Source organism: Elgaria multicarinata, chromosome 7 (assembly GCF_023053635.1).
Source record: "Elgaria multicarinata webbii isolate HBS135686 ecotype San Diego chromosome 7, rElgMul1.1.pri, whole genome shotgun sequence".
In the NCBI taxonomy this organism is placed as follows: domain Eukaryota; kingdom Metazoa; phylum Chordata; class Lepidosauria; order Squamata; family Anguidae; genus Elgaria; species Elgaria multicarinata.
In genome coordinates, this window is record NC_086177.1 from 107414128 (window position 1) to 107441933 (window position 27806).

At 44.9% G+C, this 27806-nt stretch overlaps 1 protein-coding gene and 1 pseudogene across 1 annotated transcript in view; one reads left to right on the forward strand and one right to left on the reverse strand.

Annotated features, from left to right (window-relative positions):
- LOC134401988 (MAP kinase-interacting serine/threonine-protein kinase 1-like) overlaps positions 1-27806 on the reverse strand; it is a 758389-nt gene that overhangs the window by 75823 nt on the left and 654760 nt on the right. The window lies entirely within an intron of this gene.
- Positions 19846-20816, forward strand: LOC134401995 (mas-related G-protein coupled receptor member H-like; annotated as a pseudogene).

Here is a 27806-nt window from a genome sequence, read left to right on the forward strand (position 1 = left end):
GGAAGGCCAGGCTACAAAAGACGAGTATAGACAGGTAGCACAGAAGTGCAGGAATGGCATCAGGAAGGCTAAACCTGAGCATGAGCTGAGATTAGCGAGGGATACTTAAAGCAACAAAAAAGAATTCTTCAGATACGTGAACAGTAAAAGACAGAGGAAAGAAATGGTGGCTCAACTGCTTAATGAGGATGGCGAATAGATAACAGATGACAAAGAAAAGGCCGAAGTGCTCAATTCCTACGTTGGCACAGTCTTCTCCCAAAAGCAGGTCTAAGACCCCTCCCCCCTGGAAAAAGTGAAGTACAACCTGAAGGGGCAGGATTGAAGCTTGAGATTGATAAACAAATGGTCAAGGAACACCTAATTTCTTTGATCGAGTTCAGATAAGCTCCATAGACTTGTATGTATTTTATGGTGTTTTTATTTGTGTTGTACCCCGCCTCAATCCAGGGGGAGAGGCGGGTAACAAATAAATAAAATTATTATTATTATTATTATTATTATTATTATTATTATTATTAGGCAGGTTAGGACATTTATTTCCACTTCCATCTTTTATCAGCATTACAATTGCAGTTATTATTACTTTTTACCTTGTTGAGTGTGGAACAAGTTAACTTACGTCCACTGACTAGTAGCACCACTCCTGCAGAGCTGAGCATAAAGAGAAATGTACGGCAGTAGTGGGTGGCTTGCTTATATTTCTAATAAAACTATTTAATAACATAACATAACTTACCAAATATTTACTACATTACTACGATCCATTTCAGGGAAATCGGAGACATTGGAGAAGATGGAGAAGTTGTTTTCCATGTCAAAAAGTCTTCTGATATCTAAACAAAACAGCAACCATCAGACAGGGAAATTATTTCAGCCAAGTAAACTCTGAGAGCCCTTACATTTGCAAAGAGACTCATACTTCAAGCTTGGAAAGATAAACACCTGCCATTCAGTGGGCTGAAGGTTTTCCTGTTCTTGCTGCATTTGAATGTATATCCTACAGGCAGCTATCAATTTCATCTAGATGCTCATTTAGATCTCTGGACTGCTTATAGCCCTATGCAGACATTTGCCTGCTCACGGGAAAGGCTAAAGTGTGAAGAGGGATGGGGGCATGCACATAAGCCCCTCCTCCAGTGCCCCCTAAACACACATACAGAACTCTGTAAGTGTGTTTAGCTGAACAGACTTACAGAGAACCTATTTTCACAAACCTTCTTATCAGGTTTTCTGCTCATGAGCATGCAAATGCCTTCATATAGCTTATATTAATTTATATATTTAAAATAAAAGTACAGAACCTTTTCTTTGCTCTTAATGGTTATTGTCAATAGATAGTATTGACAATCACCAGGCCCAGTTGGTATCCATCCTAGAGTTCTCAAAGAACTCAAATATGAAATTGCGGACCTCCTCACAAAAATATGCAATGTGTCCCTTAGCTCAGCCTCTGTACCAGAGGACTGGAAGATGGCCCATGTAACACCAATTTTCAAAAAGGGATCCAGGAGGGATCTGGGAAATTACAGGCCAGATAGCTTGACATCTGTTCCAGGTAAATTGGTTGAAAGCATTATTAAAGACAAAATTAGTAAGCATATAGAAGGGCATGTCCTGGTGAAGAAGAATCAACACAGCTTCCGCAGAGGCAAGTCCTGCTTCACTAGAATTTTTTGAGAGTGTCAACAAACATGTTGACAGGAGTGATCCGGTGGACATTTTTTACTTGGACTTCCAACAGACTTTTGATAAAGTCTCCCACCAAAGACTCCTGAACAAACTTAGCAGTCTTAGAATAAGAGGAGAGGTCCTCTTATGGATCAGTAATGGGTTAGAGAACAGAAAGAAGAGAGTAGGAATAAATGGTCAATTCTCCTGATAGAGGAAAGTAAATAGTGGTGTCCCACAGGGATCAGTATTGGGACCAATTCTTTTCAACTTGTTCGTAAATGATCTGGAATTAGGAGTGAGCACTGAAGGCCAAGTTTGCCGATGATGCCAAATTATTTAAGGTTGTTAAAACACAAAGGGATTGTGAAGAGCTCCAAAGAGATCTCTCCAAGCTGGGAGAGTGGGCGTCCAAATGACAGATGTGGTTCAATGTAAGCAAATGTAAGACAATGGACGTTGGGGGGAGGGAGGGAAACCAACTTCAAGTATAACCTAATGAGATCTGAGCTGGTGGTGACCGAACAAGAAAGAGATCTTGGGATTGTGGTGGACAGCTCCATGAAAATGTCCACCCAGTGTGCAGCCACTGTAAAAGAAGGCAAACTCCATGTTAGGCATTATAAGAAAAGGAATTGAGAATAAAACTGCTAGTATCATACTGCCTTTATACAAATCTATGGTGTGACCACACAAAAAAGGGCAACTAAAATGATCAAGGAGCTGGAGCATCGCCCCTGTGAGGGAAAGTTACAACAGCTGGGATTGTTTAGCTTGGGAAAAGGAGGCTAAGGGGAGACATGATAGAGGTGTCCATAATTATGCATGGTGTGGAGAATGTGGAGAGGGAGACATGTTTCTCCCTCTCTCATAATACTAGAACCCGGGGTCATATCCCATGAAGCTGATTGGTGGGAGATTCAGGACAGTTAAAAGGAAGGACTTCTTCACACAGTGCATAGTTAAATTATGGAACTCACTACCAGAAGATGTAGTGATGGCCACCAATTTGGATGGCTTTAGAAGGGACTTGGATAAATTAAGAACATAAGAAGTGCCCTGCTGGATCAGACCATGGGTCCATCTAGTCCAGCACTCTGTTCACACAGTGGCCAACCAGCCATCGGCCAGGGATAAACGAGCAGGACATGGTGCAACAGCACCCTCCCACCCATGTTCCCCAGCAACTGGTGCACACAGGCTTACTGCCTTGAATACTGGAGATAGCACAGAACCATCAGGGCTAGTAGCCATGGATAGCCTTCTCCTCTAGGAATTTATCCAACCCCCTTCTAAAGCCATCCAAATTGGTGGCCATCACTACATCTTGTGGTAGTGAGTTCCATAATTTAACTATGTGCTGTGTGAAGAAGTTCTTCCTTTTTTTTTTTTGTCCTGAATCTCCCACCAATCAGCTTTATGGGATGACCCCGGGTTCTAGTATTTTGAGAGAGGGAGAAAAATGTCTCCCTATCCACATTCTCCATACCATGCATAATTTGGTACACCTCTATCATGTCTCCCCTTAGCCTCCTTCCCCCCTCCAAGCTAAACAATCCCAGTTGTTGTAACTTCCCCTCATAGGAGGGGAAGTTACAACAAATCCCCTTACAGCCTTGAATACTGGAGATAGCACACAACCATCAGGGCTAGGAGCCATTGATAGCCTTCGCCTCCAGGTATTTATCCAACCCCCTGCTTTGTCGGTCCCTTGCCAACAGCTGGTTGGCCACTGTGTGAACAGAGTGCTGGACTAGATGGACCCTTGGTCTGATCAAGCATGGCACTTAGGTTCTTATGTACTATTCCACCCTGTGCTCTTTTTGATGCTGTTGTGGTCCCTCCCCCATTTTCTTTTAATAATAATAATAATAATAATAATAATAATAATAATAATAATAATATGATTTGGAGATGAAGGGTTTTAGCATTGGAGAGAGAGAGAGAGAGAGAGCACTAAGGAACTAACCCAAGTCATCCATTGTTGGATTTTGTACACTGAACATTGTTCATCTTCTAGGCCATGCACATAAATATAAACATCGAAATAATTGCTTTTTGAGGCTTGCACAATTTCTCATAGCTTTAAGTTGCTTGACTTGTATATTCCTGCTGCTTTATATTAACAAAACACAGCTGGAAATCACTATAATCTCAAGAAACTAAAAAAGTTTGAGCTGGAGACAAGCCCAAAATTATCCAGAGGAATAGGAGGTAGATCGATCCAGCTTCTTTAAATATACACTCAGTTATATGACAGAGTTAAAAGGGGGGAAATGGGGAGGAACGAATCTTAATGCGGTTGAAATGGTCCAATTTATATCTTATGTTTCCAAACCAGAAATCTGAATTTGTATGAAAGTTTAGAATGAAACCCAGAGAGAATTTGGAGAAATCACTTGGCTTAAGGTCTGTACAGCCTGCATTGTGTCAAAATCTTCGCCCCTATTTCCCCCTCCCCCAACCATTCTCATTTAATTTGATAGAAAACGAATTGCTTCCCAATAGCAAAGAAATTTTGGAGAAATCCCTATGGGTTGGGTTCAGAGCTCTTGTGAGGTAGCCAAGGCGTGTACAGGAGCGTCCGTTGTTTCATTTTACACTCATCCTTGTGGCACCCAGTCCGGCAGCCTCCTTGGCCCCCCACACGTCAAATAAAGCCCAGGTCAACATACATAACAAAAAAACCCAGAGAATGAGACAGAACATTTTTTAAAAAAAGAAATTGTAAACAGCCCACACAGATTTGGCTATGGGGCAGTATAAAAATATAATGAATGTAATGAATCAATGAACAATGGAAGCGTCTTTCATAGGTTAAGAAAGCTTTCAGGAAATTGGAGGTAAGGGTGGCTGAAATTGGGGAGTGCCCACCCCACTACTGCTGCACCCTATGCCCAACAAACCAGGCCCCCATCTTTACGGAGGCACTTTGGCGCCACCAGGTCCCTTGCATCCACAGTTGCCTTCCTTTCTGGCATCTGCACAGGAAGGAAGGCAAGTGTGATTTTTCCTGCCCGGCACCTCTTGAAAAGTTAAAAAACAAAAACAAACAGGGGGGAGGAAAGGAACGGGGCTCTTCCTCCCCTTTATTTTTTTAATTTAATGAGCTCTATCTGCGGAGCTCCGCAGATTCATATAAGGAAAAAAAGAAGAAGGAAAATGGGGGGAAAGGAACAAGGCAGCAGAGAAGGACGTGAGAGGGACGGAGCAAGTCTCCTCCCTCTGGCTGCCCGTTCCCCCTCCCCCTTTGTTTTAATTTTATAAGCTCTATCTGCGGAGCTCCGCAGATTCATATAATTAAAAATAAAAACAGGGGGAAGGAACGAGGCAGAACATGAGGAGAACATGAGAGGGACTGGAGACTGAGCAGCTTCTTCTTCCTCTGGCTGACTGTTACACCCCACCCACCGGTATTTATTTATATTATTTGTTTCTGCGGAGCTCTGCAGATAGAGGTCATATTTTTAAAAAGGGGGGGCAGGAACACCACTGTTCCTCTCCCCTCCCTCCCCCACCTTTTTTTTTACATTTTTAGAGGTGCAGGGCTGCTGCCTATGCCAAAAAAGTTGGGGTAAGCCCCCGACATTTTTGGAGTGGAATTTCCAGGGTTTGCCCCCGGATGGCTTTGCAATGGCAGCTGCATCATGTAGATGATGTGTAAAGAGAAGCCACTCCGGGGCAAACCCTTCGTGTAGACTTGCCCCAAGTCATGTGATCCCCACTGAGTGCTCATGAGGCTCGCAAGCACTTGGCGAACCCTTTAAAAACAGTGGAGGGAAATGCACATATTCCAGGGCCTCCAGAGGCTCTGGAATATGTGTGCTTCCCCACCCCCTGCACCAATGGGGCCTTAAAAGACCCTATTAACCCAGCGGGGGAAAGGGCAGAAGCTCTGAGCACATCTAACTGGCCCTGCAAAGGCCAGGCACCGGTGATGAGAGTCTACTGCCCTCGCAGACCCAGTCAGACACTTGCACCCAACTTTGGCCCAAGCATCTGGCTGGGTCTTGGAGAGCAGTGGTCCCTGCCACGACACAGGCTCTGAACACCAAGCCTGGCCGCGGCTACTCCCTGCTCAAGCTAAGCACCACTGCTTGATACGCCTGAGGCAAGGGATAAAAACCACCTTCCTCCAAACTATGTGGAGAAAGGGGTTAAAATGGAGAAGGATTCCAATATATAAAATAAAACACTGAGTTATATGTGCTGAGGGCTATTATTGTTAGAGTGGGTGCTAAATGTGTAAACTTCAGATGATAAATGCCAAACAGACACATGGGATATTTGTGATAGTTAAAACAAAATTATTAAAATTTATTTTTAAAAGTTCACAAGCTTTGTTTCAAATAAAACATTTAAAAACTTTTTTGAAACCTTTCATCTAATCTTTTCACTCATTCACATACACACTTTCTTTTTTCTCACACAATCACTCTTGAGCTTTCTTCATTATCTGTATTGATTAATATACATCAACTATATGCACACCACACTCCAAAGACAGTACTCTCTACACTGAACCTCAAATTTCCCAGAACTTAAGTCCCCTAAACACAGAGAGCACTAAAGACTCTAAGAGTACCTAAAAAGTCCCTCACAATCCCCCCAGTCCTTCCCTTATATATGACTCCTCCCCCTCCCAAGACATTCTAACTCCGCCCACTCAGGCCAACATTCTAAAAACCACAGACTTACAAACTGCAGACATACATTTGGGAACTGACTTGTGGGGTGTAACGCCACACTCCCCCTCACGACTGGCCCTCACAGACCCAGCTGGACGTGTGACTTCCATTAGCATGGCTGTGGGGATCGTGCACCTTCTGGAGGCTCAGGAAAGCTTGCTTTCCTGCCCCCATCCATTGCTCCAATCAGGGTCTTAAAGGCCTCTTAACACAAGGCTATTAAATCCCCAGATTTTGGAGGTCAGCCCAGCCTTAATATAACGACATTTAAATTTCCATGAGAACCGTCCTGAATGGGAAATGGACTCATGGTATTCCTTTACCATATGAAATGCAGGATTCAATCCAAGTTACATTGATCTAAGCTCAAACTGCATTACTGACAGCCTCAAATGTACCTGGTGGTGATGGTGACAATCCCCGGAGTAGTCTGGCAGTCTCGTTTCAGATCCAAGCAACTCCAAACACTTCGATTTCCTTAACGTTTCCTTAATGCCTGTTTGAATGATTTTGATTTACCCCTTGCCAGAAAGCAGAATGTACGATGTCGTAACCACTAACATTCACAGGAAGGAGAAAAGAAGATCTTGCTTAATATTTTCCTAAACAAAACTTCTGCAGTCTCTTTGCTATTTATGCCCACTTCCAAATGGATGAATACAAAATTACATTGTGACATTCTAAGGATGAGGGAAGATAATGTGGGCTTATATAGGGAAGGGCAGCGTTTCCCTTCCAGGATATATGTTCCTTCTCAAGGCACATTTCCTCTTGTTTTCAGTATCCAGAAAGCTTGGGTTTTTTGAAGCATGCTAACAACAACATCACCAACAACACATATGCATGTTTTAGTTCTAAGCAGCAACATCTAAGGTCCTCCTCCAAGTGCCTACTCCAAGGGAAGCTTGGAGGATGACAACAAGGGAGAGGGCCTTTTCAGTGGTTGCCCCCCGACTGTGGAATGATCTCCCTGATGAGGCTCACCTGGCGCCAACATTGTTATCTTTTCGGTGCCAGGTCAAGACTTTTCTCTTCTCCCAGGCATTTTAACAACATTTTAACAGCATTTAACAATGTTAAGTTTGTTTTTAATGGACCCCAGAATTGTTGTTTTTGAATGGATACTGTTGTTTTTATACTGTTTTTATGTTTTTGATGGTTTTTAAATTTTGTATACTTTTAATGTTTACCATTTTTAATTGTTGTAAACCGCCCAGAGAGCTTCTGCTGTGGTGCAGTATATAAGTGTAATAAAATAAAATAAATAACTAAATAAATAAATAAATAAATAAAATAAAGGCAAGCACTCTCCTTTGAGTTTTTCAGCTGCACTCAGGCAATTCCAAAAGCTGTCAATGCCCAGATCATAAGGTTGTCTCCATAAGCTCCATCACACCGGGGGGTAACACGCTCCCTACCTTCATGTTTTCGTTCCTCAGTTACTTTGTCTTTTCAAAAGAGGAAGATCACAATGAGCACGAGGCCCATTGTTATAATGGCGCTGCTTCTCCTGCACACAGCAGGAGAGAGCAGCAATTCTGCCACTGTCTATACGACCACGGGATTGCCCCTCATTGAATAGAAACCCAATTTTTTGTTGATTTGAATCTAGGTAAAGAGTGTAACATTGCAGCAGCAACAGCGATTTATCTCCTCAATTTTTTTGTTGTGCAGTAATCAATGCACAGATGCACATTATAGCATTATTGCATGTACGATGCTATGGAGTATAGATGAGCAAAGCTATAAATTTTATCTGCAGAAGTCTGCAGATTCATAGAAGAGGAAAACCAAGGGCTTAAAGGAACGAAGCAGCAGAAGATGCTAGAAGGGGACTGAACTCATATCCTCCCTCTGGCTGCCTGTTCTCCCCTCTTTGTTTTGATTTTAAAACTTCCATCTGTGGACTTCCGCAGATTCATATAGTTCAACATGAAAACAGCGGGAAGGAACGAGGCAGCCAGAGGACGCGATAGGTGGGAAGGTGGGAAATTGTCCTATCACTTTGACCTGACCTCAAAGTTATGCCCACATGTCAAAATGAGATTTAACTCCACCAAGGACACATAACTCTAATGCGGTGCAAATTCGGACGTTGATCCAAACGTTGAGGTATATCGCAAACACAAATATGTGCATTATTGCTTTAAAAAACCAGCGCTGTGGCGAATGGACAGCTGTGTCATGTGTCCTAAAATGCGAATCTGCACACTGACATCAGGGTAAAGAAGCTGTATAGACAACACCTCTGAGTTTAGAGAAACATTAGACTTAAAGAGGGGATTTTTTGTTGCACAAGGAAAGCCAGAAGGGACGGAAGGCACACAGGAGGCAGACAACGTCATGTGAGGGACCTGAGCAAACTCTGTGAGTGCCCAGTAAAGAGCATGCAATAAAACGCTCGTCAGATGGAGCTATATGTGTATGTTTGATTCACTGTGCTATGTCCGGGGGTTACAACAATAAATTACTACTAGTAGTAAGGTTGTCATAGGAGCAAAGTATTTTAATTAAGCTCTCCAAGATAGTGCTCTTACAGAATTCTTCAGAGCTTCAGGGACACAGAGGACAGAGACACAATCGAGGCTTTTGCAAAATTCTTTTTGAATGCAATGAAAATAAGGTCTCTCCAGAATTGATTCTGCTGCATACTTTTTAAATCTGTATGTAATTTTGCCCTACTCTCTTGTATGTGTAAAGTCTGGTCAGTGACCGTAATGAAGTTGATGATGAGAATTGAGATTTCCTTGCACTCTCCAGAAAAGCAAAGAAATCAACCCATTGCTGCCATCGTTTATTAGGTGAAAGTGACTGATTTGCATGCAGTAAACTCGACATGGCACTGACTTCAGAGTAGTCCCAGTTCTACCTGTGACCAGTGGCCATACATGGGCCATAGCTAGACCTAAGCTTTATCCCTGGATTGTCCAGGGGTCAAACCTGTTCATCTAGGTGACACACAGCGGATCCAGTGCTCAGGCAGGAGTGAACCCTGGATGATCCCAGGATAAACCTTAGGTCTAGCTGTGGCCATGGTTGGCTGTTGGGGGAGGCTTTCCAGAGTCACTCCACCACCCTACTGGGCACCTAACTGAAGATAGGTAGGATAGGTTTTCTTCCACAAAGAATGGTGAAATCACCCCAGCAGATTTCTAAGGAACTGGAGGGTGACCAAAGTCAAAGGAGAACAGAGGCAGTGTATGGACACTTTCTAAAACATGGAAAGAGAGAGAGAGACAGAGAGAGAGAGAGAGAGAGAGAGAGAGAGAGAGAGAGAGAGAGAGAGAGAGAGAGAGAGAGAATAGTACTGATAACAGAAAAGGTTTCCTGGCATAAAAAGCTGCAAAGTGAATAGAACAAACATAGCCAAGAGATCAACTGATTGAAGAGTGTCTTTGAAGAAGACGTTAATACCTGGTGAACAAAAAGCGCCAAGGGGAAAATAGTGAGAAATTTAGGCAAGCTCAGGAGGAATTTTTGCATACCTGTACATTAATGCTGAACAGGAAACTCTGAAACTAATGTCAACGAACCCCATGAACATTGCACAGGAGTTCTTGCTTTGTCTTTGTTTATTTGCAAAGTAAATGTGTTAGGGCATTGAGTTGACAATAGTCTTAGTTCTACACTGTGTGCAGTGGCTGTACATGTCTGGCTGTTGGGGAAGGCATTCCACAGTCATGCCCCCACTGGGCACTGACCTGTAGATAGGAGGGTTAGGTTTTCTCCCACAAGGAATGGTGAAATCACACCAGCAGTTTTCTGAGGAACTGGAGGGTGCTTGGAAATTTATTTATTTATTTATTTATTTATTTATTACATTTTTATACCGCCCAATAGCCGAAGCTCTCTGGGCGGTTCACAAAAATTAAAACCATCATAAAACAACCAACAAGTTAAAAATACAAATACAAAATACAATATAAAAAGCACAACCAGGATAAAACCACGCAGCAAAATTGATATAAGGTTAAAATACAGAGTTAAAACAGTATAATTTAAATTTAAGTTAAAATTAAGTGTTAAAATACTGAGTGAATAAAAAGGTCTTCACCTGGCGACGAAAGGAGTACAGTGTAGGCGCCAGGCGGACCTCTCTGGGGAGCTCATTCCACAACCGGGGTGCCACAGCGGAGAAAGCCCTCCTCCTAGTAGCCACCTGCCTCACCTCCTTTGGCAGGGGCTCACGGAGAAGGGCCCCTGTAGATGATCTTAAGGTCCGGGTAGGTACGTATGGGAGGAGGCGTTCCTTCAAATAACCTGGCCCCAAACCATTTAGGGCTTTAAATGTCAATACCAGCACTTTGAATCGGGCCCGGACCTGGACTGGCAGCCAATGAAGTTGTAAAAGGACTGGCGTAATGTGATCTCGCCAGCCAGTCCCTGTTAGTAAACGGGCTGCCCTGTTTTGTACCAGCTGAAGCTTCCGGACCGTTTTCAAAGGCAGCCCCACGTATAACACATTGCAGTAATCCAAACGAGAGGTTATCAGAGCATGGATAACTGTAGCTAGGCTATCACTGTCCAGATAAGGGCACAGTTGGTATATCAGCCTAAGCTGATAAAAGGTGCTCTTTGCCACTGAGTTCACCTGTGCCTCAAGTGACAGTTCTGGATCGAAGAGCACCCCCAAACTACGGACCCGATCCTTTAGGGAGAGTGCAACCCCGTCCAGGACAGGGCAAACATCAGGATGGGCACCTGAGAAAATCTTACTAGTCAATGGCGAGCAGAGGCAGGGTGGGTACTTGCACTTTCTGAAACAGGGAAAGAGAACTAATAGTATTGATATCAGACGAGTAGCCAAGACATCAGCTGATTGAAGCGTGACTTAGGATAAGTTGTTAATATCTGGTGAACAGAGAGCCCCAAGGGGAAAAAGTGAGAAATTTAGGCAAGCTCAGGTTGAAATTTTTGCATACCTGTGAATAAATGCTGATCTGGAATTTTCAGGTGAGTGGAGGACAAGAGCAGAAGAACGGCAGGTGACACGGAGATTGCCAGGAAAATGCTGCACTCCACAAATCTCTACAAACTCAATGGAATCCGTACAGGAGATTGAAGCTGCCCTGACTTTGTCTTTGCTTAATTGCTCTCCAACCCTCACATGACAAGAATATATTTTTGTTCTTCTCGTATCTGTCAAGACAGTGATCAGTGGACTTCAGCTTAGAAGCATGAGACTTCTTCTTGGCAGATCTGTAATTGATAAGAAGAAAACTAAACCACTGAGTTGCTAAGCTACCTTATTAGGAGAAAACAACTGATTGAAACAGAGTAAACTTGATCTTGCAATGATGATTTATCTTTCATTTATTTAAAATGATATTTTAGCCAAATTTAAAAGGACTCTTAGTTCTACCACCCCCCATCTCTTCAGTGGCCACACATGTTCAGCCGTTGAGGGAGGCATCCAGACTCTAGGTGGGTGAGGTAGGTTTGTCCCAAAAGGAGGAAGTTGCTTCCTCTCTTGAGACCCAAAGCCCTTAGTCATGAATCCACTTGATTGCTGTACCCCACTGAATTCACATTGTAGAGTTGGCACTTGACTTTTCTTTGTTTTAGGAATCTAAGGGGATCGGATGGTGTGTGTGTGTGTGTGTGTGTGTGTGTGTGTGTGTGTATGGGGGAGGGATGGATGGAGGAATTTTAAAAAAAGAATTCCCCCTCAAATCATTCCCCCCCCCATATGCAGACACACAGAGAGGCAAACAAACACACACACTATCCTACCCCCATAGCTTTCTGAAACACATAAAAGACAGAAGTAAAAAGAAAGAGAAAGAGAAAGAAAGAGGGAGAGAGAGAGAGAGAGAGAGAGAGAGAGAGAGAGAGAGTGTCCTGAGGAAGCAGCTTCGCAACCAGCCACTTTTCAACTTATCTACATGGGCTGTGTGCCCAGACTGGGAAGACCGCCAGGTACCAGCAAACACACCAAACGAAGAGATAACACTTAATTTGTATTTCTCACACAGTTCAAAACATAAAGAAAAAGAACAGTCTTTCTGTGCTTATGCCCAAGTCAAAGCCAGTCCATAAATCAATCCAGTTGTCATAAAGGGTCCGGGCGAGAGGGTCGCAAAAGTCCACAAAGCCAGTCCGAGTTCCAAAGGGCAGGAGAGAGTCACAGAGTCCAAGAAGTCCATAGTCCAACCGGTATAGCAGAAACACAACAAGGCCCAGGTTTCAAGGTCCAGAGCTTTCTCAGGCAAACCAGATTAAGTCTGACAAGATCCTGGCCTGCGCACTGTTCCTTAAATACCCAAGCCCAGCATCACAGCTGCTCCCTGTTTATCCGACGTTTAGTAGCAATACGCTTGGATCTGCGTAACGCCTCCTTCTCTGCCCTTTGTTGTTTGAACAATGGCACTGGTAAGATGTTTGTTTGCTCTTCCTCTAAGGCTGAGCTGGAGGGAGCCTCTGCTGGCTGCTGCCCAGCCATGCTGGTACTGGGTCCAGCCTGTGGCTCTTCATCCCCAGACTCCTCATCGTCAGATACCTCACAGTTCCTAACACAGAGAGAGAGAGAGAGAGAGAGAGAGAAATAGACCCAACTGGCATCTCTTTTGGGGGAGGTTAAAAAATTTAAAGGCAGTATTTAAAAAAAAATCTGGTTCAAAAGCAATAGAGGTGAATAGCAGTGCAACTCTAGTTAATAATAATAATAATAATAATAATAATAATAATAATAATAATAATAATAATATATTTATTTATTTGTATCCCGCCTTTTGCCCAATGCTGGGCCTCAAGGCGGCCTTACAAAGTTTAAAATATACATGGGGGGGGGGAGGGAAACAAAACCATAAACAGTTAAAAAAATACACAACAAAATTATAAGACATTAACATAGATGGAGGGCTGGATTATTCTCCAAAGGCCTGCTTGAACAAAAAAGTTTTAGCCTGCTTCCGAAAGCCCATCAAGGAGGGAGCCAGCCTAGCTTCCCCGGGAAGAGAGTTCCAGAGCACCGGAGCAGCCACCGAGAAGGCCCTCTCCCATGTTCCCACCAAGCGTGCCTGTGAAGAAGGTGGGACTGAAAGAAGGGCTTCTCCAGAAGATCTCAAAGCGCGGGCAGGCTCATAAGGGAGAATACGTTCTTTCAAATAACCTGGACCCGAACCATATAGAGCTTTATAGGTCATAACCAGCACTTTGAATTGTGCCCAGAAACAGACTGGAATCCTGTGGAGCTGTTTTAACAGGGGAGTTGTGTGCTCCCTGTAAGCAGCCCCGGTCAACAATCTGGCTGCAGCTCTTTGAACCAGCTGGAGTTTCCGAACACTCTTCAAAGGCAGCCCCACGTAGAGCGCGTTACAGTAATCCAATCGGGATGTAACTAAGGCATGGGTCACTGTGGCCAGGTCCGACATCTCTAGGAACGGGCGCAGCTGGCGCACTAGCTTTAACTGTGCAAATGAACTCCTGGCCACCGCCGAAACTTGGGCATCCAGGCTCAGGGCTGAATCCAGAAGCACACCCAAGCTGCGGACCTGCGTCTTCAGGGGGAGTGTAACCCCATCCAACACAAGCTGAATCCCTATTCCCTGATCTGCCTTTTGACTGACCAGGAGCACCTCTGTCTTATCTGGATTAAGCTTCTATTTGTTCGCCCTCATCCAATCCATTACTGCCAACAAACAGCGGTTTAGCACAGAAACTGCTTCCTTGGAATTGGGTGGAAAGGAGTAGTAGAGTTGGGTGTCATCAGCGTACTGGTGGCACCCCACCCCACAACTCCAGATAACCTCTCCCAATGGTTTCATGTATATGTTAAATAGCATGGAGGACAAAATAGAGCCCCGAGGGACTCCACAGGCCAATGGCCAAGGAGTCGAACAGAAGTCCCCCAGTACCACCTTCTGGGTCCGTCCATCAGGAAGGAATGGAGCCTCCAAGACCCATCCCAGCAAGGCGGCCCAGAAGGATACCATGGTCGATGGTATCGAACGCCGCTGAGAGGTCCAGCAGAACCAGCAGGGACACACTCCCCCTGTCCAGTTCCCGGCGAAGATCATCCACCAAGGCGACCAAAGCTGTTTCTGTCCCATAACCAGGCCTGAAGCCAGATTGAAATGGATCTAGATAATCTGTCTCATCCAGGAATCCCTGGAGTTGGGAGGCCACCACACGCTCCAATACCTTGCCCAAAAATGGGATGTTGGAGACTGGCCGGTCGTTATCCAGTACAGTGGGGGTCAAGGAGGGCTTTTTCAGTGTGGGTCTTACCACTGCCTCCTTCAAACAGGCTGGGACCCTTCCTTGGCAAAGGGAGGCATTGACCACTCTGCTTACCCACTCAGCCAGTCCCCCTCTGGCAGCTTTTATAAGCCAGGAAGGGCAAGGATCTAGTATACACATGGTGGCTCTCACCAATCCAAGGACAATAATATTAATAATAATAATAATAATAATAATAATAATAATAATAATAATTCTTACCTCCTCTCCATTTTGATCGAGGTGGGGAACAATAGTAAATATAAAATACATAAAACTGAATTAAAACATAATATGCATTGTATGTCTACTCAGAATACGTTCTAGTGACTTCAATGGGCCTTACTCCCAGATAAGTGTGGACAAAACAGCAGGTCTCTATTTTTATAAACTGGAAATGCATGGCTGTGCATCATCAAAGTAAAGGATAAAAGCTCCCTCCATAAATATGCAGGGCTGAATTAATGCAGAATCTGATAAGTTAGAATGGTGTGTGTGTAGGGGGGGGCGGCAGTTTGAGGGTTTTGTTTTGTTTAAAAAAAAATTCCTAAAAATCAAGGCTTGAACAGATTTGCTTCAAACTTGGCATGGCAAAATCCATATTTAAGTGCTACTGAGGTGCCAAGTTTCATCTCATTATCTTTACAAAATATGGAGCTGTATGCATTTTTGTTAATGTCCACTGACTATTATGGAGTGGTTATTCCAAATTTAAATGATTCCTAACAATTAAGCAATGAATGGATCTGCTTCAAACTTGGCATGAGCTATCATCATGCCATGTTTCATCTCTTTGTCTAAAAAAATGACAGAGCTGTAAGAATTTTTGTTAATTCCCGTCGACTATAATGGAGCAGATATCCAAAAATGGAGCTTTGAATGACCTTGACTCCACTTCCTGTGTATCTGACGGTTATAAAACTGCCCCATATCTACACCGAAAGTTGTGATATCAGTCATAGCTGCGTCGGACATTCTGATTTTTGGTGAGGAGTGCACACCCCTAATATCTAATGTGTGTCTGCAAAAAGAAAAGAAGTTTGCTTTTCAGTAATTCCTCCTTCCACGAATGATGAGAACACCACAGCAATTTTCTTAGGAAATGGAGGCTTCATGGAAAGTGCACAGAAGAAAGTGCATGGTTCAGCACTTGCTGGTCCAGCACTAGAAGGAGTCAGTGATGAACAAGCAAGATTCTTACTTTCTTCTGTGCGTTTCCATGAAGCCTCCATTTCCTAGAAGTACTCAAAAGTTATCCCAGGAGTCTGGCCCATGCCAAGTGGAAGAGCGTCCTCTGCATATTGTCCCCAGCAGACTCTCTAAGCAGTGGGTCCCCAGATTATCATACCAGCCCATGGTGAGCAGAGGCAGGAGGTACTTGCACTTTCTGAAATTGGGGGAGAAAGAAATAGCCAATAGTAGTGATAACAGAAGAGCTTTCATGATATATGAAGCTGCAACCATAACATAGCAAAGCTGAAAGATAGCTGATTGAAGAGTAGCTTTAGAAAAGAGGCTACTTTCTGGAGAACGAAGAGTCCAAGGAAAAAACAGTGAGAACTTCAAGCCACTTCAGGTTGACGTTTTGGAATAGCTCTGAACAAATTCCAATCAGAAATCTTCAGGAAAGTTGAGTAGAAGACAGGTATGATATTATAGCCCCTCTTGGAATGACATGTAGGGGTTGTCTGTATGCTCTATTAACTGTGTAATGGCTTCACAGTGGTGCTGCATTGTTGAAATGATGCAGCTGCCAACTCACAGCCACATCAGGATCCCCCACCAGAAACAGTGCAGTTCCAAACTGTTGACTTACCGTGACTTTTACTTTTGCTCTGGGTCATCCAGTGGGTGTAGAAATTTAGTTCTGATGTTGGGAAAGGGCACGAAACTTGTGCCAAAGGGACCGCTTGTGCTGGGAGGATCTGTCTGGGCCAGGGAAAGAGGCTGCCTGGAGGACTGGGTGCTGCTGTTGCAGCTTATGAGAAGCTAGCAGAAGGGAAAGAGGAGGGGGCTGCCGGGAGGGAAGATGTTGGGGCTGAGAAGTGCTTCTGCTAAATCCCCTCTTTACCCAAGCTGGAGAGGAAAGGCAAGAACGGCTCTGTACCCCTGTCCCACCTCTATGGCTCCAAGAGGCAGGATTTTCTGGCTAGATTTTCCTGCCCCATCTAGATTTTTCAACTTAGCCTCGCAGCAGTGATGCTGTGGGCGTTTGAGTTGATCCCTTTCCAATGGAAGATCATAGAACCATAGAACAGTAGAGTTGGAAGGGTCCTATAAAGTAGGGGTGTGCACGGACCCCCCGCTCCGCTTCACTTGCAGATCTGCGATTTTTGGAGCGGGCCACTTCGCCCCGCCCACGCTCCGCCCACTTCCGCTCCGCTCCGCTCGGAGCTCCGGATCCGGATCGGAGCTCCGTTTTCCCCCCCCCCCATAGGCTTGCATTGAAAGCTAAAAAATTATACAACTTTTTTTCTGTTCAAGTTAGAAACCTCACGTTTGGCACCATGACACTTCATGGGGGTATACACACGCACGCCAAGTTTCAAAGCAATCCCATCATCCCCTGATTTTTGGGGAATTTTTGAAAATCGGGCACCCCATTCACACCCCTTTCCATAGCTCCGTCAATTTGCACGTTAAAAAAAACCCTCAAACTCACCACCATGACAGCTTATCCAGGGATACATACGCCGCACGCTGAGACTCAAGGCAGTCCCATCATCCTCTGTTTTTTGGCGGGGCTTAAACCTGCAAAATTTGGAACTTCCAAAACTCCAAGTGAGCGCAGGAAGGACTTCTCCCCTGAGTCAAAGCCACAACATCCCTGCGAGGTGGGCAGGGGAGGAGGGAGGGAAGGCAGGCAGGCATGCAGCTGGCATTTCTGGGGGCATAAGGAAGTGAACCAAGGATAAGCCAGTAATGCATATAAAATGGAATAAATAAACAAAGGAGGGGTGGAATTAAAAGCAGCAGTGTTGCTGAATAAACAACAAGAAGAACTTTTAAAAAAAGGCTATATCTGTCTTTTACCAGTAATAGGGGGACGTGCCCGGGGGAGAGGGAAGCAGCTGCCAGTTCAACTCAAGACAGCCATTGCTTCACCAAGAGCTCTGAGAAGTAAACGCTCACTTCAACTCATAATAGGCATCGCTCCACCACTAAGAAGTAAACGCTCACTTCGACTCATGATAGGCATTGCTCCACCGTTTTACTCTCTTTGGAAGGCTCTAATGGCCTTCCAGTGCAGGAGAGAGTGGGGGCACGTCCACGATGAGATGCCCTAGGGGAGCTCATCCCCTTGCACCACATCTTTTCAGTTGTTCCCCAAAGTTAGGGTGGGTAGCAGTGCTGTGTTTCTATCTCTTATTCTTGGCTTAGTATATGATTTCAGGTTGTGTTTGTGCATTTGATGGGGCTACTGTGTTAAAAAACACTGGGAAAAGTCCGTTCAGATGAAGAAAGAGAAGTTTCCCAGAATCCCAAGTTACCCGTTTTGCCTATGCCCTCCTCTAACTTTGGGATCATGTGATCATGACCGGGAGCTGACTCTGCCCCTCAGCCCTTTGAAAAAGGTATTTTTCAAATGGAAGATCATAGAACCATAGAAAAAGGTATTTTTCCCGCCGATTTTTTAAAAACTTCTAGCGCGCGACCTGCACGACGCAGAGAGGTGAGAGTAGTCTCAAAATGACCCCCATCCATGAATCTCTGTGCACAAGAATTTCCAGAACGATAGCTTAAAAATCAACCCAGTTATCCCCGATTGTTTTCCACAATGCAATCCTATGGGCGAGAACCTCCGTTTGACCCGCGCTGTCCCTGTTTGTAATGTTTGTTGACCTGATTTTTTAAAAAATATAGCACGCGACCCGCACGACGCAGAGAGGTGAGAGTAGTCTCAAAATGACTTCCATCCACGACTCTCTGTGCACAAGAATTTCCAGAACGATAGCTTCAAAAACAACCTAGTTATGCGCGATTATTTCCCGCAATGCAATCCTATGGCGAAATGTTTTCAAGATGGTGACCGGAGCGCTCCGCCTGAACTAGGAGCTCCGAAAAACGGCCACTTCTCTTCGCCTTGCTTCTAGGGGTCCGCGGTCCGCTTCTACTCCGCCTCTGGGTATGGCGGAGCAGGCCAATCCGCTACTGCTTCTCCGCTCCTAATCGGAGCGGAGCACATGCCTACTATAAAGCCATCAAGTCCAACCCCCTGCTCAATGCAGGAATCCACCCTAAAGCATCCCTGACAGATGGTTGTCCAGCTACCTCTTTAATGCCTCTAGTGTGGGAGAGCCCACAACCTCCCTAGGTCATTGGTTCCATGGTTGTACTGCTCTAACAGTCAGGAAGGTTTTCCTGATGTCCAGCCAGAATCTGGCTTCCTGTAACTTGAGCCTGTCATTCCGTGTTCTGTACTCTGGGATGATCAAGAAGAGATCCTGGCCCTCCTCTGTGTGACAACCTTTTAAGTATTTGAAGAGTGCTATCATGTCTAACCTCAATCTTCTCTCCTCCAGGCTAAACATGCACAGTTCTTTCAGTCTCTCCTCATAGGGGTTTGTTTCCAGACCCCTGATCATCCTGGTTGCCTTCCTTGGATTATTGTTACATAACACTAGCCCAAGAAAGTAATCTTGCTGCATTCTCTGCATTCAGCAATGGATTGATAGGCAGATACATGTCTCAAGGTAACTAAATAAGCTGCGACCTGCGGTCTGTTAAAGACTAGAACAAATAAATGAAGCTGAGTTTTACTGGAGGGATTGTTTCCTCAAGACAGAAACAGCTCTAATGTAATATTGTTGGACTGTATTAGTTTTGTATTCTTGTACGTATGATATATACTATTGGTTGTTATAGTACCCAACATTGTGATTGTTAACCACTTTGAGACACATCAGTTGGTTTTATATATCCTTATAAATTGTAAATAAATGGGTTACTTGATAATTATCACCTTTTATTGGTGTTTGGAGTAGTTGTGTGCCTTTTGGGCACTTATATAGTACTACTTAATAACTACTGCCTTCCATTACTAGTGTAACAACAACAGTAATGCCATTTCATTATAAACTAGCTAAATTAATAAGTGGATATTGAAACCTATTCAGGGCATGAAGACAGTGATTCAAGGCTGAATTGTACAACTGTTTCCATCATTATGGTTCAGCTTCATTCCAAGAAACTGATCTGATCTCTCTGTTATCTCCTAGTTGGTGCATCCACAGAAGAAGTTGTTCCATAGCAGAGACTGAACATAATGAACAAATCCAACCTGACATCCCTTTCCTCTTTGGAGGCAACAGAAGTGTATAATGGAACATGCAATGAAACTGCCATCCCAACCAATAATAGCTCAGGTCACAACTTAAGTGAACATTCTAAACAGGACATTATTCACTGGTTGGCAATTTTTTTAATCTGCTGTTTTGGACTTATTGGGAATGGAAATGTCATCTGGCTTCTTGGCTTCCACATAAAGAGGAATCCTTTCACCACCTTCATCCTGAATTTGGCTGTTGCTGACCTACTGGTCCTTCTATGTTTACCTATGTTTTCTACAATGTTTATTGTTGATATATATACAGAAGTACGGTATTTGTGTAAGCATTTGGCATCGCTGTTCTTTCATTTATTCTTTTTCTTCACATACAGCATTAGCCAATTCTTTCTGGCAGCCATCAGCATTGAGAGGTGTGTGTCTGTCCTCTTCCCAATTTGGCATCGATGCCACCGGCCAACACACCTGTCCACCACTGTGTGTGCTCTCATATAGGTCGTCTCCTCCTTGCTCTTTGCAATTTCCATCACTCCCCATCTGACTATTTGGTTTAACATTTTTCACACCATAGCCTACCAGTGTGTTGCAAATGACTTGCTTTGCCTTCCCCTCATGACTATCTTCTCTCTCATCCTTTTTATCAAAGTCTGTTTTAAATTTTAAAAAATCACCGGAGAAGACTTTTAAGAACAATCTTCCTTAATCTCATCTTCTTCCTTATATTTGCTTTTCCACTGAGTGCTTCTCTAGTCATCACATTTTTTGGAATTGAATCCACGTATTATGAACATCTATTTGACTATAGCCTCATGGGTGCTGCCATAAACAACAGTGTTAATCCACTGATATATTTCCTGGTTGGGGAAAAGAATTGCCAGTCTAGGGAGAATATGAAAATTATCCTCCAGAGAGTTTTCAGGGAAGAGGAGGAAATGGAAACCGCAGTTTAAACACGGTTATTACTCCACTTTTATAAGAGTCACAAAAACCACCCCCTTCATTTTTCAAGATAGTAGTAATTGCTGCATATTCCTTAAGACATTTCATTAATTGTGTTAGATGAGCTTGTTTGAAACAGATGATGCCTCTTTCCCTTGGAAAATGGACTGAGTTGTGGGGAAAGAAGTATTTTAGGACACATCACTATTTATACCTCTCCTGGGGAAAAAAGGAGGTTCATGGTATCTTTTCCCCTATTCTGATATCTCGGATAGGTCACAACAAGCTGGTTAGCCTATAGGGCACAACAAGGAAGAACAAATAGTTATTAGGGGTGTGCATGGACCCCCTGATCCTCTTTGCACCCGATCCACAAATTGCGGATCGGGCCTGCGCCACCCTGCCTTGGTCCGCTCCGCTCCACTGTGGAGCTCCGGCTCCGAATTGGAGCTCTGCAGCGACGAGGAGTGGCACCAGGTAAGGCCACCCTCCCTCTTCCCCCTTACCTGTGTCCGTCCCGGCCCATCCCAGCTTCACTAGAGCCCGTGGCTCAACCAAGAACTGTAGGCCCCAATTGCAGCCTACACTTCCTGGTTGAGCCGCGGGCTCTAGTGAAGGTGGTGACAGGCTGCGACACACGCAGGTAAGACCCTCCTCCCCCTTGCCCCCTTACCTGGCTCTGCCGCCGTCGCCACATGGAGCCAGGTAAACCCCCTCCCTCCTCTCCCTTACCTGCATCCGTCCACAGTCCCGCGGCTGCTTCAACTGAGCCCGAGGACTCAACCAGGAAGACCAGGCCGCAGTTGCGGCCTAGTCTTCCTGGTTGAGTCCTCGGGCTCAGTTGAAGCAGCCGCGGGACTGCGGACGGATGCAGGTAAAGGAGAGGAGGGGGGTTACCTCGCACTGCCACTGTCACTGCATGGGCAGCAGCGACAGCAGCAGGGCCAAGTAAACCCCCCTTACCTTTTTTGCGTAGCTCCGGATCGAGGCGAAGGATCCGCCTTCACCTCGATCTGCTCCGCAATCCTCTTCGCCTCCCCCGATCCTCTTCGCCTCCACCTTAAGGGGAGGCGAAGCCCCCCGATCCACTCCTGTTTCTCCGGTCCGAGGAGAAGCGGAGCACATCCCTATTAGTTATACTCCCACCTTATCTGAAAGCAAGAAACTTTCCCCCCAAATGCCAGCCATCAGCAGGCATTCTACCCATTCCCAAAAAATATCCCTAGGAATGGGGCCAAATTATGATGATTTAAATGTGAGTGGCAGTCCAAAGTTGTGGGGCCTTTACTGCAGGGGCCCCACACCTTTGGAACAGGTTCCTAGCGGAGGTTCAACTTGCGCTCTCTTTGCAAACTTTTAAAGAGGCCTTGAAAACATATCATTTTACTGTGGCTTTCTTGTGAAATTAGTACTGTTGTTGCTGCTATTGCCCCTGTTGTTGCTAGTTTTTTTTACAACAGTTGTGATTGTTCAGCTTGGAAAAAGGAGGCTAAGGGGTGACATGATGGAGATGTGGAAAAGTATGACTGGTGCAGAGAATGTGGATTGGGAGACTTTCTTCTTCCTCTCCCATAATACAAGAACCCAATGAGGTCATCCCATGAAGCTAATTGGAGGGAGATTAAAGGCAGATAAAAAGCAGTCCTTCTTCACCCATCACGTCATTAAAGTGTGGAATTCACTACCACAAGATGTAGTGATGGCCACCAATTTGGATGGCTTTAGAAGTGGGTTGGATAAATTTATGGAGTAGAAAATTATCAATGGCTACTAGACCTGATGGCTAAGTGCAACTTCCAGTATCAAAGACAGTAAGCCTGTATACACTATTTGCTGGGGAACGTGGGTGGAAGATGGTGCTTGTAGTTCCCTGATTGACAGGTGGCTGGTCCTTGTGTGAACAGAGTTCTGGACTAGATGGACCCTTGGTCTAATCCAGCATTGGTATTCTTATGTCCTTATTGTGTGGTTATATTGTCTGTAATTGCTATTTCATTGCTGTCATATTTTTATTGCTTGCAATATTTTAACTGTTCTTATGTATTTTATTATTGTAAGCTGCCTTGTGAGGGCTTCTGCCACAAATGCAGCCAAGAAATGATTTAAATAAATAAAAAGTGCATAAGTAGAAATGCCAGTGAGTTTTCCCACCAACACTGAATTTCACCCCACCCAAGAAACATGAAAGAGAGATTTTGCCAAAGTCAAAGGATCAATGGAGGGATTAATCGATTTTAGATGTAATGACAAGGATAAGAGTTTATCTGAAGGATGCTGAAAATTAAAAATGTGTTATTTCCTTATTTAAAGACAAAATACATATTTGATGTTGCCATTACTCGATTAATGAGCAAAAATACAGTTTAACCTTCAGACAGTATAAATATTAGGGGTGTGCACGGACCCCCCGCTCCGCTTCACTTGCAGATCCGCCATTTTCCGGATCGGGCCGCTCCGCCCCGCCCCCGCTCCGCCCACTTCCGCTCCGCTCCGCCCGGAGCTCCGGATCCGGATCCGGAGCTCCGTTTTCCCCCCCCCCATAGGCTTGCATTGAAAGCTAAAAAATTATACAACTTTTTTTCTGTTCAAGTTAGAAACCTCATGTTTGGCACCATGACACCTCATGGGGATATACACACGCACGCCAAGTTTCAAAGCAATCCCATCATCCCCTGATTTTTGGCGAATTTTTGAAAATCGGGCACCCCACACACAACATCCCTGCGAGGTGGGCAGGGGAGGAGGGAGGGAAGGCAGGCAGGCATGCAGCTGGCATTTCTGGGGGCATAAGGAAGTGAGCCAAGGATAAGCCAGTAATGCATATAAAATGGAATAACTCAATCAATAAACAAAGGAGGGGTGGAATTAAAAGCAGCAGTATTGTTCAATAAACAGCAAGAAGAATTTTTTTAAAAAGGCTATATCTGTCTTTTACCAGCAATAGGGGGACGTGCCCGGGGGAGGGGGAAGTAGCTGCCAGTTCAAGTCACTGACAGCCACCAACAGCTCTGAGAAGAAGTAAAACGCTCACTTCGACTCATAACAGGCATTGCTCCACCACTGAAAAGTGACCATTCACTTCAACTCATGATAGGCATTGCTCCACCGTTTTACTCTCTTTGGAAGGCTCTAATGGCCTTCCAGTGCAGGAGAGAGTGGGGGCACGTCCACGATGAGATGCCCTAGGGGAGCTCATCCCCTTGCACCACATCGATTCAGTTGTTCACCAAGGTTAGGGTGGGGAGCAGTGCTGTGTTTCTATCTCTTATTCTTGGCTTAGTATATGATTTCAGGTTGTGTTTGTGCATTTGGTGGGGCTACTGTGTTAAAAAACACGGGGAAAAGCCCGTTCAGATGAAGAAAGAGAAGTTTCCCAGAATCCCAAGTTACCTGTTTTGCCTATGCCCTCCTCCAACTTTGGGATCATCATGACCGGGAGCTGACTCTGCCCCTCAGCCCTTTGAAAAAGGTATTTTTCCCGCCGATTTTTTAAAAACTTCTAGCCCGCGACCCGTACGATGCAGAAAGTTGAGAGTGGTCTCAAAATGACCCCCATCCATGACTCTCTGTGCACAAGAATTTTCAGAATGATAGCTTAAACCCCCCCCCCAGTTATCCCCGATTCTTTCCCTCAATGCAATCCTATGGGCGAAAAGCCGAAAACGCCGTTTGAGCCGCGCGGTTGACCCGATTTTCACAAAAATATAGCCCGCGACCCGTACGATGCAGAAAGTTGAGAGTGGTCTCAAAATGACCCCCATCCACGACTCTCTGTGCACAAGTATTTTCAGAATGATAGCTTAAAACCCCCCCAGTTATCCCCGATTCTTTCCCTCAATGCAATCCTATGGGTGAAAAGCCGAAAACGCCGTTTGAGCCGCGCGATTGACCCGATTTTCACAAAAATATAGCACGCGACCCAGACAACGCAGAGAGGTGAGAGTGGTCTCAAAATGACCCCCATCCACGACTCTCTGTGCACAAGAATTTTCAGAATGATAGCTTCAAAAACAACGTAGTTATGCGCGATTATTTGCCGCAATGCAATCCTATGGCGAAATGTTTTCAAGATGGCGACCGGAGCGCTCCGCCTGAACTCGGAGCTCCGAAAAATGGGCGCTTCTCTTCGCCTTGCTTCTAGGGGGTCCGCGGTCCGCTCCTACTCCGCCTCTGGGTAAGGCGGAGCAGGCCAATCCGCTACTGCTTCTACGCTCCTAATCGGAGCAGAGCACATCCCTAATAAATATGTCTATTCAAAGTTATATACTTAGAATACAATCCTTATGCATGTTTAGACAGAAAAAAAGGTTACAACTACCAGCATTTCCCAGCCAGTTGTGATAATTCAAATTGATTATGTATGCCTAAACCATTCTGGTTGCTGACTTGGAGCTAAGCAGAAGCAGGGAAGAGCAGCTGGCCCAGCTCAAGGAGGAGCTAGAAAAGTAAGCCAGATTCCCAGGGAGCGAGCGAACAGGGAGCGAGCGAACAGGAAGAGCAAACAGGAGTTTGGCAGGGGGAGTGTAGGGGAAGAGGAGACCAAGGAAAGGGGAACAAGAGAAGCCTCAAGGAAACCCAGGAGGCTGCCAATTCAAAGAGGCCGTGTGCTTGCCATGTGCTCCTGAGTGCTGAGTGAGAGGTTGGTGTTTATAATTGCTGCAGGAGCTGAAGGGGGAGTGGCCTGATTGTCAGTTGGTCTCAGCAATCAGTGCCTAATTGCTGTTGATTGTTGTTGGCCTTTCAGTGACCTCATTCTGGTTGCTGACTTGGAGCTAAGCAGAAGCAGGGAAGAGCAGCTGGCCCAGCTCAAGGAGGAGCTAGAAAAGTAAGCCAGATTCCCAGGGAGCGAGCGAACAGGAAGAGCAAACAGGAGTTTGGCAAGGGGAGTTCGGCAGGGGAGGCCAAGGGGGAGGCCTCTAAAAAATAATAATAATAATAATAAAAATAAATAAATAAAATAAAAATAAAAAAGAGGTGGGGGGAAAAAGAAAAGCATAAAGAGAAAAAAAAAACACCCCACAAAACCACCACCAAACAAAAGCAAAAAAAACCCCAAAAGATTACTTTCCCTTAAGACATCCTCATATAGTTGTGTACCTTCAGAGAGGACACAACAAAGCAAAGGCAATTCTACTATAATCAAAAAGGGGAAAAACAAAAGCAGAAATCGACATTATGGATGGAAAGGAGTCCCTAGAGGTAGTGACCTGCAAAGGGTGTGCAATGTTCGTGTTTCTGCCTGAGCTCAACATGGCGTATACCTGCAACAAGTGCAAGCTGGTGGCACTTTTGGAAGAAAAAGTGAGGGGACTTGAGCAGCGAGTGTCCACCCTCCAAGGAATAAGAGAAGTCGAGGAGTTCTTAGACCGAACGGTGGAACTGCAACAGCAACAAGAAGCACATGAGATTGAAGAACAACAGCCAGCTGAAGCAGAAGTGGAGTATGCTGAGGGGAGGAAAGCCAATGAAGAGGAAACTCCCTGGAAAAGAGTGACAGTTAGAAGAGGAATTAGAGGGCGTTCTGCACCGGTGGAGCCATTGCAGTTAAGCAACCGCTTTCAGCTTCTGGAGAATGAGACTGAAGGACAGTTTGCAGAGGAAGAAGTACAGGAGGCACCATGCAACAGTGACCAAGAGACAGAAGGTAGGTCAACCAAGAAGAAGCGAAGAGTAGTCATTGTAGGAGACTCCCTGCTGCGTGGGATTGAAACCCAAGTATGTCGTGAAGACCCATGGACTCGCCAGGTGTGCTGTCTCCCTGGAGCACAGATTAGAGATGTGACTGAAGGGTTACCGAAGCTCATAAAGCCCACGGACACATACCCCTTTCTTCTCATCCATGTGGGAACAAATGATGTCGCCAAGCAGAGCTACAAAGAAATCATTTCAGACTTTGAAGTTCTGGGAAGGAAACTGAAGAACTTTGGGGCCCAGGTAGTTTTCTCATCCATCCTCCCGGTTCTTGGAAGAGGATTAGAAAGGGAAAGAAAAATACTCTGGATGAACGACTGGCTTCGAAAGTGGTGCCGTCGTGAGAGTTTTGGATTCTGGGACCACGGGCTACGCTACTTGGAACATGGACTGCTGGCAAGGGATGGGTTGCACCTCACAAGGGCTGGAAAGAATGAGTTTGGCCACAGCATGAAGAACTTCATCAGGAGGGCTTTAAACTGAATCTTGTGGGGGTGGGAGACGTAAATTTTGAGGCAACAATGGATGAAGGCCAATGCACCACAGTACAGAGAACAGCTCCAACAGAGTCCCAAAATAGTGTCTGCAACAAGGTAGGAACAAAGCCAGACTATAAAACACATGGTCTTCGATGTCTATATACTAATGCCCAGAGCATGGGAAACAAACAGAATGAACTTGAACTCTTATTACATGAAGGCAAATACGACTTGATAGGTATAACTGAAACTTGGTGGGATGACTCCCATGACTGGAATATAGCAATTGAAGGATATAACTTGTTCAAAAAGAACAGAAGAAATAGAAAGGGAGGTGGAGTTGCACTATATGTTAAAAATACCTATCCCTGCACAGAAATACAGGCGGATGAGATTGGGAGCCCCATCGAGAGCGTCTGGATTAAAATAAATGGGGCTAGGAATAAAAAGAATATGATAATCGGAGTCTACTACCGACCACCCAATCAAGGAGAAGACGAGGACGAAACTTTTGAGAAACAAATTGCCAGTGTTTCAAGGAAGTGTGATGTAGTAGTGATGGGGGACTTCAATTACCCTGATATCTGTTGGGAGACCATTACTGCCAAAAGCGGCCCTTCCAAGAAATTCCTGACATGTATGGGTGATAACTTTCTCCTACAGAAAGTGGTGGAAGGAACTAGAGGGTCAGCAATCCTTGACTTGTTATTGACCAATAGGGATGACTTAGTGGATAAAGTGGCAGTTACGGGAACTCTGGGGGAAAGTGACCACGTCATACTTGAATTCTTGATTATGAAGTCGAGCGTAGCCATACACGTACTCTGGATT